Below are 13,581 nucleotides of genomic sequence, written 5' to 3' on the forward strand. Positions count from 1 at the left end.
TCTAAAGAAAACTCAGCAAAACAGCAGCAGTAACAGTGTAAGAGTGGAATCATTCCCATTAATCCAATAAATTTGTGCTTTTCCATTCACACTCCACCACTGTCCCCTGGACCCTCCTACTCATTTGAATGATGCATTTGTGAGGCCACATAGACTGGTTTCCCTATGGAAGTCATCACATCAGGACCTCAGAGTTGGCCTCTGTTGGTGGCAGTGGGGCACTTACCAGTGGTCATAGCCAGATCCACATGATGAGGGAGCGTGTTACGTGGTTGAGGCCCTCTATCCCTGCCACCATCCTTGCTTCAAACACGGACCCACTGGGCAAAGCCCACTGTAGGAAGGGAAAGAGGCTAAATGCCACTGTCCGGAGAGGCCGTCTGGATTATTGAGAATTTCCTCGTCTCCGGTTTCCCACGCATGGCCAGAGGAACGTATCTGAGAAACCCAGTTACCTGAGAAACATATCTTCACACTATGTCCCCTTCAGAGAGAGCTATCCAAATAACTTGTCTTGTTTACCCTCCTTATCAACAATATTCCAATTTTATTCTTTCTAGATCCCTGACCAGGTAACTAATCTGATCTAACCCTGAGCAGTGTAGCTCTGTATCTGAGGCCTACAGTCCCCAAACCTCTGGCCATGGACTGGTACCAGTAGGGACTGGACTACACGGCAGGAGATTGGCAACCGGAGAGCCAGGAAAGCTTCGTCTGTATTTACAGCCGTGGCCGCTCCCCATCCCCCACATCATGGCCCATGCTCTGTCTCCTGTCAGATCAGCATGGGCGTTAGAGTCTCACAGGGGCACAAGCACCACATAAACTGTACATTTGAGGGGTCTGAGTGTGTGCTCCTAATAAGAACCTAACACCTGCCCCCTGGGTATTTTCATGGAAAAATTGCTTTCCATGAAATCAGTCCATGGTGCCAAAAAGGTGGGGAACTGCTGTCTTAGGCCATCTTTCCCTTCACACAAAACAAACACCAAAAATGCAATTTAAAGTTCTGCCCACTGAGTGGGGTTGCAGTGCACTGACTGTCCACGTCCAGCTGATAGAGAATCCCATACCTGTGAGCTAGACACGGACCTTTCCTCTCCGCTGATTGGTTATAAACAGAGCGGCCGTATCATTGATCCTCCAACCTGGGATACCTCTAACAATGAAACGGGTTATAGGCATTAATCATCAAGTTGGACGAGTGTAACCAGTACTGTGGTTGGACATCTGATATTCTAGCTCCCTTGAAGACAAAAGTGACGTTGATGGAAAAGCATCAAGGTTGCTGAGAGGAAGGACGTATGTGGAAGCCTGGGCCCCTTGCTTGTACAGCACAGGTGACCCACAGAGGCCCGAGAAACACTGTGTGTTTCTGTCCACAGTGAAACGCTGCTGTTAGTGTTCAGTTTGCGTTTCAGTGGACGGCATGTCACCTAGTTCATGCCTGGCACCCCATAGTCAGAAGAGTGTCTCTAACGGGGCCCAGAAGCAAGGCAAGAACTACTTACTGTTCACCAAAACAAACCTAAGTTTCTGTGCTATTATCCTCCTGCAGGGCTCGCCCCAGGCCCGACACAACTACAGATACTCCAAACAGGTGGAGTCTCCTGGGTCATGATGCCCAAGTGACAGGGACGCTCACATCACAGCATGTACTACTTCACACAAAGCTGCCAGCCCTTCAAGTTATATGCTCTGTGTTGCCTTCAAAACATGCAGCCGTCCAGCAAGCATGTGCTTCTGCCTCCTTGTAGGGTGGTACAAGATTCAGCTATCACAATGTGCCTGAGACTGCTAGGCCCGGAGAAACATCATCAGCCCAGGGACACTTGCAGTGTTTGTCTCCCACGCTCTCGCTTGCTACTTCATGCTAATCAAACCCCCATGTATTGCGTCTCCCATGTCCTGCAGGTGTCATATCCTCTGGAACATAGAGGTGGTCAGGGACCTTCAGGCCATGTCATGGCACACGGCAGGGAAGGTGGCATCATTCTGGGGCAGGAGAGTATAAATTGTATTGTCTGTGTCTGCTCAAAGTGGACTGGCTCTGATGTTTCTTGCTGCTTGGAAAAGAAGTAAAGCACATGCCAGATCTGTGGCTAGGTACTGGGTGCCACGGGCTATGCTGAACTGCTCCAGTGACGTTGCCACATCCAGAGACACACCTGCAGATGGCATCACCACCTTACTGAGTTTGGAAAATAACAACTGTAATTTCCCATGACCCATTTAGCTTTTGCTCCAGCCAAATAGGGGAGTTAAAGGTAAAGGTAGAAGGACACCTTCCCTGTATCTCTTGGGCCTCCTGTGGTAACATGCATCTCTGCCCGTCTTTCTGCAGGACTGACTGTGCTGTTAGAAATGAGGCCCCCGCCGGCTGCAGCTCTCACTCCACTATACAGGAATCACTGTGGGATTCTTCTGGTTATCAGGCACATCCATCCCTGCTATACATGAACATTCTGTCATCATGCGATAGACCCACTGTGCACACTGCCAGTGGGGTGTGGGCCGGGATTCCACCTACCACCCAACTCCTATTTAATCAGTAGACTGTGAAGGTGTTTAAGGCTCAGAACCACTGTCTAATAACCCCTGGGAAGTCTGGGTATTTTCCTTCTCCCACCCACCATATGCAGTCTCCCTAGTAAATTGCCTCGGGCCCCCTGGGGCTAGCTCAAAGTATGTGGTTCACAATTTGGCAACACAGCTGGGTCTTCCCTCAGATGCATCTGGTCTCCCCTCAGTTGAGAGGCTCTAGGCCTGGGAACCAGACAAGAAACTGTGAATCCCGCTGTAGCCACCTGAGTTAGGGTCGGTGACCCTACAAATGTTTGTCTTTTTATGTCAAGTAGCACCCTAACAGGATGTCCATCTGTGTTTTTCTAGAGACCTGTGATAACTCCACCCTTGCCACAGAACGCTGCTGGTCAAAGCACACTGCCCAGTCTCCGTTCTGTGGCCATGTGCTCACTGCACACTCCTCGTCTCTCAGAGACAAGCACCACCGCCAGCCGCTGCTCTGCAGGCTGCTGTCTTTCCAGCAGATCCCAAGGCAGCATTCCTCATTTATTATATATGGCCTACCAAGAACAAAACCATAGATAACGCCTTACTGAAGGAAGAATTTTCTGGTGGAGAGTGATTCTGGAGCTGTAATCATAGCACAGTCAGCCCCTCATGTTCATGTGTTCCGCATCTACGGATTCAGCCTCCTGCAGGTAGGAAGTGTGGTTGACCCTACACTGGTTGCATTTGTATGGATACACACCCACTTTTCTTCCTGTCATTATTTCCTAAGCAGCACAGCCTAACAACCATGGCGTTTACACTGTATTAAGTATTGCTACCTAACCCAGAGATGATTTAAAGTACTCAGGAGGATATCTGTAGGCAATATGCAGGTACTGTGCCATTTTATACAAGGAACATGAGCACCCTCAGATGTTAGTATCCACAGGGGTCCTGGAACCAATCCCCGTGGACACTGAGGGATGGCTGTGCGTCCCTTACACTACCGTGCCAGGTATGGGCACCCACCATTGGTGTAAAGACAGTGACCTTTATGTAGTGCATGAATGACTTTTAAAAATTTATATCAAGTGGGCAGCGTCTGTGGCTCAGTGAGTAGGGCACTGGCCCCATATACCGAGGGTGGCGGGTTCAAACCTGGCCCCGCCAAACTGCAACAAAAAAATAGCCGGGTACTGTGGCGGGCACCTGTGGTCCCAGCTACTTGGGAGGCTGAGGCAAGAGAATCGCCTAAGCCCAAGAGCTAGAGGTTGCTGTGAGCTGTGACACCACAGCACTCTACCCAGGGCAACAAAGTAAGACTCTGTCTCTTAAAAAAAAAAAAAATGTATATCAAGTGATGCTGGATTTTCCACTTACAGATGCACAAAAGAGATTCCTCTTAAAACAGGTTTTATGTTTTTAATGTGGAGATGAAAGAAAAAATATCAAGTAAGTAGTACAGTTTGTAATTGGATATGACAATAATGATAAAAACAGCCACAAATGACCATGTACACCAATAAACTATGGGAAAACACTGATTTATTTCAACCTTCTCATTTATAGGTCAGGAGACTAAGGCCCACAAGAGTCATGTTTTCCAAGTTCCAGTTGCTACTGGAGGCTGAAGAACCCAAGCCTCCAGCTTCCCACCGGGCCTTCTCCCACTCAGACCCTGGGCATCAAGCATCCCTTTGAGAATCTAAGATAAGCTGTGAAGCCTCTTTCTGAAAAAGTAAATGGAGGGAACACACAAAATTCTGCCTGCAATTTTAGTGCAGACAACTTCACTTTTATGCGTGGACCTAAGGTTAAGAACCCCTAACGTGCTCATCTGAACAAACATCCACCAGGGTGAGACTTTGTACAAGACAAAGCAAATATCAAACCAACCCAGACTCAGTGTCTGAATTTTATTAGAATCCGAAAACACTCTCTTCAGAAAAATGAGTCTCAAACACATGAAAACTTCTACGTATATTCCTCTTCCATCTGAAATCACTCAGTACTAAAAAGTGAACTCTAAAGATAGCATGCAACTACCAGTCCCGTGACCCCAACAGACAGAGGGAGACTGAGCTGGAAGCTTAGATGAGTCCCTCGGAGCAGAGACGGCAGCAACCAGACTCCACAGAAGCCAGACACCAGAAACACCAATTCCCAGCCCTCGAAATGATCATTATGAAGGCGATCATGGAAGGCCTTTTGCTGACGCCTTCAGCCCCCTGCGCTTTCATCTTTCCCAGGGCTCAGCAGCTTTCTACCCAAGACCCAGCTAACAACCAGTCTGGTAATGACTTAAAGATACACCGTTGGAGCATAGCCAAAGAAATGACTGTGGGTTTTCCAGAGTGGATGGGATTTTCATTCTGATTTATTCACAAAGTAGAAATGTGTGGGTATTACTAAAAGATGTGTTTGGAAAAACTGACATAGAAAAGGTCAGCCCTGCAGTTGTGTGTCTGGCACACATTGGATGTCGTTTTATTCCTGTCTAGGGCTGTGCTACTTCCATGAAGCATAGGTGGGTGACAGAGTCCCAGAAACCAGAAGTGTCAGCACGTCTGTGGGTGGGTGTAAACTCTACTATTCCTCTTCCTTGGAAAAATGAAAGAAAGACCCAGTAGAAGCCATCCCTCTGTCTGGATCCCTGAGGCTTTCCTCAGACCCACTCCATGTCCAGACATGCCGAGTCAGCACACCATGCCAAGTGAAGGAAATGTAACTTTCCCTTTAACAGGAGATTCTAAAAGACACAGATTGTGACTCCTTTTCTGCATCTTCAGAATTATCAGTGCTAAGAGTGTTTCTGTGAATGATCCCATGCTGGCCCTAAGAGTTGTTACCTATCCCAGTCTCCTGGAAGATACAAATTAAAATGAACTCAAATATTAAGCATTGTTCTAGCCGTTAGGAAAACAGGAGTAAACAAAAGATCCAACCCATGACCCCATGTCAGGTCGTGGTAAACCCTATGAAGGAGACTAAGGTGGGTGAGGGAGGCAGGCAGAGAGATGCCGGAATAGCCAGGGAGAGCTTTCTGGGCAAGGGACATTTGCACGAAGTGACTTTAGAAGTGAAAAGTGCTGTTAGAGCAGCTAGTCCAGCACACTTCTTCAGGGTGAGCTAAAGAGCTCACTCAAGGCTGCGGAGTGGAGCCAGAGCCGTGCTGGGAGCCGCTTGACTCTGCCTGACGGAAGCATTTTCAACCTGGTGTCCCCGCTGCCTTCTGCCACCCTCCTCACCCTGCAGCACTTTCTGGGTCACTGTGTTAGACAGGTGGGGAAAATATGCAAGTTAACCTGCACTCCATGCCTGGTTTCATTAGGACTAGATGACACTTTTTCTCATGCAAGTACAGACAGCAGCACGGCGTGGGGGGTGAGTCCCAAGTCAACTGGCTTGAGACTGGATACTCGGTCTCTCTGTGCCACAGGTTCCTCATCTAAGAGCAAAATGAAACAAACCAACAAACAGATAATAGAACCCAACACTCAGGGTCCAAAGAAGCAATGAAACCCAACATGGTGGACCCCACAACAGCACTTGCATGGAGGAAGAGCTCAGTAAACACTGCGGAGTATGGGGCTACTCGGAGCCACTGATAAAACAGTGTCAGCTGCTGCTACAGTTGTAAACACGAATTATTTGTGTATTATTTGTTTAAGATCAGCCTCCTTGCTATTCTGTGAGCCCTATGATGGCAGGTAGCATTTATCTTCCTAAGTTCAGTGTCCCCAGACCCTAGAATAGTACCTGATATAGAATGTACATTCAATAAATACTTACTAAATGAGATAATGGACTAAAAATGAGTAATTTCAATAGTCATTGGAAAAGAAAGCAAAGATGATAAAAATTTTGCCAGTAAAAGCTTCCAGTGCACATTGAGTCAATGAGACTGTAATCTAGAATTTACTGTTTATTGTCACAAGACACAGCGTTAACTTAGCAGAAGTCTAACTTTACTTTGTATAACTAGCTGTATACACTCAATCTCCTGCTTCTCACTCTCAATAATCACTTGTCAGAAAACCAAAGTCAGCCAAGCCACTGCAGTCGGCCTTCACTCATTCAGCTGGCACACTTGGGGCTCCCTCCAGTCCCTCTAGGGCCTGCACCTGCTGGCCATGGGAGACATGGTGACACCACAATTAGTAGGAAATTCAGATACTGCAGTAAATGGTCCAGAAAAGGACTCAAGGCTAGGGACTCTGCTGGGAATGACAGGGAGATTTCACAGTGGAGGGGATTTTTGAGATAACTCTAAAAAGATACAGAGTAGTTTTCTTTTTTTTTTTTTTTTTTTTATAGACAAGAGTCTCACTTTATCACCCTGGGTAGAGTGCCGTGGCATCACAGCTCACAGCAACCTCCAACTCCTGGGCTCAGGTGATTCTCTTGCCTCAGCCTCCCGAGTAGCTGGGACCACAGGAACCCGCCACAACACCCGGCTATTTTTTTGTTGCGGTTTGGCTAGGGCCAGGTTTGAACCCGCCACCTTTGGTATATGGGGCCGGCGTCCTACCCACTGAGCCACAGGCGCCGCCCACAGAGTAGTTTTCTAAGTGGAATAAGGAGATTGAGGCCCAGTAAACCACACCTGCTGATGGACAAATATGTTGAAAGACCTGAAGAATCTGGAAGGCAAAATAGAACACCAGGGCAAGAGCAGCAGGATGTCAGGGGAATTGTGTGGTGTTATGGGGGGAAATAGAAGGCAGGTGTGACGTGTACACCAAGCTAAGAGGTTTACATTTTGTTCTGCAGCACCCAGGAGATCACCAAGGGTGTTACTGGTTTAGAGGAAATCAATTCCGACAGTGGCATGGGAGATGGGGGGCAACTTGAATGGGAAACAGGTGGAAGTGTGAATCCAGCTGGGGTGTCTCTGTCCTCTGTGTCCTTTCTCATCTCTGTTCTCACTAGCTCCCTAACTCTGTGTGCGGGTATGTGCATGTGTGTACACACTGTGTGTGCATCTGTGTGCATCTGCGTTCATGTGTGTTCAAGTGTGCCATGTGTGTATACACTGTGTGTGCATGTGTGCCATGTGTGTATGTGCATGTGTGTATACACTGTGTGTGCATGTGTGCCATGTGTGTATACACTGTGTGCATGTGTGCCATGTGTGTATGTGCATGTGTGTATACACTGTGTGTGCATGTGTGTGCATGTGTGCCATGTGTGTATGTGCATGTGTGTATACACTGTGTGTGCATGTGTGTCATGTGTGTATGTGCATGTGTGTATACACTGTGTGTGCATGTGTGCCATGTGTGTATACACTGTGTGCATGTGTGTGCATGTGTGCCATTGTGTACACACTGTGTGTGCCTGTGTGTGCGTGTGTGTTCACGTGTGCCGTGTGTGTGTTCATGTGTGGGTGTGCATTTGTGTGCACACATGTGCTGTGTATGGGCATGTGTGCACATGTATCACTGTGTGAGTGTGTGTGAATGTGAGCATGTGGGTGTGTACACTGTATGCACGTGTAAGCATGTGAGTGCATGCATATGTGTACATGTCTGTGTGCATATGCAAGTGTATGCATGTGTGTGTGTGGATGTGAACATGTGGGGGGTGTGCTGTATGTGTGTGGGAGCATGTGTGTTCACACATGTGCACTACGTGGGTGCATCCACGTCTGTGCGCACGTGCATGTGTATGCACCTGAGTGCATGTACATGTGTGTGTGCATGTGTGGCCATGCCTGTCACTCTATCATTCTCCCACTCTCACTCTCCAGGTCTTGACCTGGGCTTCTCTCGCTACTATTATTTACTGTGTTGAGCCTTGAACGTGGACTGTGGTGTCAGTGCTAAACATCGCTCAGAACACGCTGGTCTGTGGAGAAAGAATCACTAAACTGAGAGTCAGGCCCCCACTCTGACCCTCACCAGTAGTGGACACCCTGGAGAAATCAGTTAATCCGTCCAGACCTTAGCTTCTTTTTCTACACAATAAAAGGGCTGAACTGCTAGATTATATTTAATCCACAAATGCATCCTGAGCACCTACTGTGTTCTAGGTTCTAGGGATACAGTAATGAGCAAAATAGACACAATTGCCTGCCTTTCTGGAGCTTACATTGTGGTGTAGGCAGACAGACAACAAATTAAGAAAGAAAGAAAATATGTGTTAATTGGTGATGAGTGCAGGAAAGGGGACCAGAGAGATGGTATGGTACAGTTTTCATTAGGTCGGGCCTCCTGAGAAGGTAGCATTGGGTGAAGACCCGATGCGGGGGGGAGGGACTGAGCCTTGCAAACTCTGAGATAAAGTATTCTAGACAAAGGGCACGGCCAGTGCAAAGGTCCTGGGGCAGAAGTGCGCCTGGTGTGGTCCCGCGAGGTGACGGGGCTGGAGGAGGAGTGGAGAGTAGCAGGAGCTGGACAGCGGAGAGGGGAGATCAGATCCCACGGTCCTCGTGGATGCTGTCAGGACTGGCCTGACCCCGGCGGAGGGGATGGGCCAGAGGAGGGGCTCGATCCGAGTCACGTCCTTGAAGTATCTCCAGGTGCCGATTTGAGGGCCGAGAAGCATCAGGGTGGTGCGCAGGTGGGAGCACACGACGTGGTCCGTCTCGAAGGTAAAGCTGACAGGATATGCCCGAAAATGACAGAAGAGAGGAGTCGGGGTGGGTCTGAGGGGATAGGCAGGGCTCTGCCCACGGCCCTGAGGTTCCCCGCCACCCCCCACCTACTCCGGGATTCCGCGATTTGGAGCCTTTTTCTTTCTTGGCACTGGAATCTTCCACTCATTTGGAAACGGGTTCTTAAACTGAAAATGTATGCTCTCTCTCTCTCTTTTCGGTTCTTTTCTCCCTTTAGAAATCTTCATAATGAAGAAAGTGATGACAATGGCCTTACGAGAAAGCACGGAGGGAAAGTGTTCATGTGTTTAAAAGCCCAGCCCTTCCGGTCACTTCTCCCTTAAACCCTGGTGTGCTGCACCCCTGCGGGTCTCCTGGACAGGCTGGGAATGACCTGGTCACCAGAGGAGGCAAGAGAACCCAGGACCCAGCCGGACACTGGCGCCCCCAAGGTCCCGGCAGGTGGCCGTCCTGCCCGCCTGGGCAGGTGGCCGGGCCCAGGGAGCCCTGGTGCGGCCGCGCGCTGTGCGCCCTGAGCCTCAGTTTCCACACACGCTATGGACCACGTTATTCCACCATCCTACGGAGAGCTGGTGAGACCCAGTCCTGTGAGTCCTGATGGAAACATGTGGATGGAGACCAGTGGGGAAGCACCAAGCGGGCGCTGCGCCCGCGCAGACCGGCCTGTTAGGAAGAGGCTGGAAACGCACACGTCGGGCGAGTGCACTTGGGCGGCGTAGGTGCCAACGCTGGGAAGGTGATTAGGGCATGTCTGGTAAGAAATGATGTAACAGACTCAAGTCTCAGCGCGCTCAATTATCCTGTCGGCCCTGCTGTTGATTGAAAGCTTGATTCATTCTAACCAGCATCATCCACATTCCCAATACCGGAGGATTATTTTCTCACTTCCAAGACAAACAAGGCTTTTTTTTTTTTTTTTTTTTTATAAAATCCAGACTTTTTATAAAATCATAATTTATGTCAGTTTTTGGAATAGAAATTTCACAAGTCTATATTAATTAAGTCCATACCATTCTGCATTTTTAGAGAGAAGACTTTTATAGAATATTGGTCCTGGTGTCCTGACACCTGGGAAAACTGACTCCCCGCCTATAATCCCAGCACTCTGGGAGGCACAGGCAGAAGGATCCTTGAGTTCTGGAGTTCCCGACCAGCCTGAGCCAGACTGAGACCGTGTCCACTAAAAATAAAAAACACTAGCTAGGTGTTGTACTGTGCACCTGTAATCCCAGCTATTTGGGAGGCTGAGGCAAGAGGGCCACTTGAACCCTTGAGATTGCTGTGAGCTGTGATGCCACCGCACTCTACCCAGGAGCCAGAGTGAGACTCTAACTCAAAAAAAAAAAAGTCTTATTTGATTCTGAATAATTTTAAAGATGATCTTGAAGATATATGAGAGTTCTTATTGCTCAGAGCTCCAAGAATTAAACATTACCTCTAATAATAATAATAGGTAACATTTATTTATTTATAACATTTATCTGCCATATGTGCTAAGAATTTTAAATGAATTATTTCATTAAGTTTTCAACAAACCCACGAAAGGAATAGTATCGTCCCTCAGTTTACAAACAAGAAACTTCTTAAAGAGATTAAATCACTTAAAACAAGAAAACTGTGCAAGAGAATTTGAATCCACTGCTGAGGTCTAATTCAGAAGGTTTCCTATCCTTACATTCTGTGCAAGACGGGCAAGCACCTAAGCCAGGGCTTTGCATGGAGAGGCCTCTTTGGAAATGTCTGTAGTATAAAATGTTATTCACCATTTGATCTGTGAGAGATTAACTGTGCCTTTCCTTCTCCTATGTTAGAAGAGCTTCTCACCTCTAGGGCTGGGAATGTGCTGGGTAAATGGTTTCCAAGAGAAGTCAAGGCTGAGGGTGCTCAGACACTCTGAGGCACATAGCAGATCCCAGAGGTCGGCCGTAGCAAGTGCTCTGCTAATAAAAATCCACAGATTCCCCTCTATAGCTGTACTATATAAGGAGGTCTATCTGCCCGGAGAACCGTGACTGCATTTCTTACCCTGAGGTCCTTAGAAAATCATTCTAAGGTATAATTGGAACCATGGAAGTCCCCTTGTGCATTGATGAGTCAGCCACTACTGTCATCTTCCAGGGGCCAGCTATTTAACATTTATTATTTCATTTATGGGGCAGAGAGTTACTGCCTTCTTTTTATAGAACAGAAAACTGAACAGCTGAATAATTTGTGGAAGGTTTAAACTCAGATCTGGCAACTCTAAAACCCAGTCTTTTTCCACCACATCTAGAGTAAGAAATTAAGAGACTTCTGGTCCTGGTGAATTAAAATCTAGGGCAATAAGAGGATCTTAATAACTGGATAAAAGGGAAGTGAGGCACTCACAGGCCTTTGGAAGACACGGCTTATTTTTTGGGGTAGGGGCACCGTATTTACACTCAAATGCACACATTCTTATATGCAGTCTCTTGGGTTTACAAATCCCAGGTTAAGATGCCTTGTTTTATGGATGAGAAGGGAAATATAGTGAAAAAAACAAGAGATACATTTAAAAAAAAAAATTTTTTTTTTTTTTTGAGGCAGAGCCTCAAGCTATCACCCTGGGTAGAGTGCTGTGACGTCACAGGTCACAGCTCGCAGCAACCTCAAACTCCTGGGCTTAAGCAATTCTCTTGCCTCAGCCTCCTAAGTAGCTGGGACTACAGGTGCCCACCACAATGCCCAGCTATTTTATTTTGGTTGTGGTTGTCATTGTTTGGCAGGCCCAGGCCAGATTCGAACCCGCCGGCTCTGGTGTATGAGGCTGGTGCCTTAGCTGCTTGAGCTACAAGCACCGAGTCATTTTAAAATTGTTAAAAGAAATCATAAACAAGTTCACAAACAGTTGTAATTGTTTGGAGGGAAAAGAACTTACAAAGTAAGTAGAGATAATTCACGTAAAGGGGGGTTAGTCAGCAAGGAATGATTTCAGAACACTTTATAGAGTTTGTGGGATGGGGGGTTTTGTTTGTTTTCTATTTTGGATGAACATAAGGATACATATGATTAGGCTGCATTGTTTAGTGTTTTTTTAATTTTTATTTGAATGTATTTGGGGTACAGGTTGAATTCCATTACACGTATGTATCATACAGTGGTGGAGTCTGGACTTTTATTGTACCCAAGTAGTGTACACTGCACCTCATAAGCGGTTTCCCTTAAAGCAGAAGAGATTCCTTATTTTCCCACCCAGTCCAACACTATGAAGAGTCACTTATTCAGTCTATGTCATGGACACTGACCACATCTCGTTGTGGCCAAGGGAACAAAGTGAACAAGCAGAAAGTGAACAAGAATGAGGCTTAGTGGCAGCTCCCAGCACCTTTACGGCTAAGGTGGACATCAAATCTCCCGCCTCCCGGTCAACTGCCAGGCACAGGCCCCACCTCAGCTCCAGGAGTACACCGTCCCTTCCATGTCCTTCCATCTGCAAACTCACCCCAGTGGACACACGATGTGTGCCCTCACTATTCAGTTTCTGTAAAGGTGGACGAAGGCAGCCTGACACTTGTGGTAAGAAGCAACTCTAGTCACCAAGTTGTCTGTGTTGACATACTGGTTAATTTTAACGACACATAAAAATGTATTGATTAAATATGTAAACCTACATATAGGTCTCCCTTCTGATGAAAGCTAATGATTTAAGACATTAGCATATGGCTAATATTCACTTTTGTTCCCAAAATATCTTTATATAAACAAAGTTTCCATACTTCAAAACCCAAATTCACCAAAGGAAGCATCTTCTAAATCTCACTGCTGTAAGCTCATTTTCCTGGACTGTTATTATACATAATAAGAGACTTCATTTGACAGCTCCCATAATAACACATTTAAATTTTACGTTGGATGTGGGGTTTTTTTGCCTTAAACTCTTGTGATGGCAAAACCATCTTCCTCAGAGCTGATTGGTTACACAGGCCCAAAGCTGTGCTTAAATGTGCCCTTCTATGCCAAGCTTTCTGACGAGGAGGAATCTTTATTTTGAGCATTTTTGGTACTGAACGTGACATCTGCAGGAAGAATTTTTGTTTTATTATTAAGAAATAAATGTGTCTTTCTCCTTGAGATCTCCCTGGCTTCAGCAGTTTGTTGTCATTTCCACTGCGTAGACCATTAAAAATATATTTCAATGACAGGCTAACAAAGTTCAAGTAAAAGTTATTTTTTATAGACTGCAGCGTCTCACTGGCATTGGGTGAGTATTAGAGACTCTCAGCATAAATTATATAAAGCCAAATCATGAATGTAACTCGTAGATGTTGACTGATTTCCTTCCTTTCTGCATTCCTTGATGCTCGCTGTGTAAACATTGCTTGCAGACTAATCTTCTCACAGAACTTTAAACTCCTTGCTTTATTTGGTCTATTTTTTTCTTACAAGTTTTCTTCTAAAGTACTTAGAACTCATTTACTTTTGTACACTCT

Source organism: Nycticebus coucang, chromosome 1 (assembly GCF_027406575.1).
Source record: "Nycticebus coucang isolate mNycCou1 chromosome 1, mNycCou1.pri, whole genome shotgun sequence".
Classification (NCBI taxonomy): Eukaryota; Metazoa; Chordata; class Mammalia; order Primates; family Lorisidae; genus Nycticebus; species Nycticebus coucang.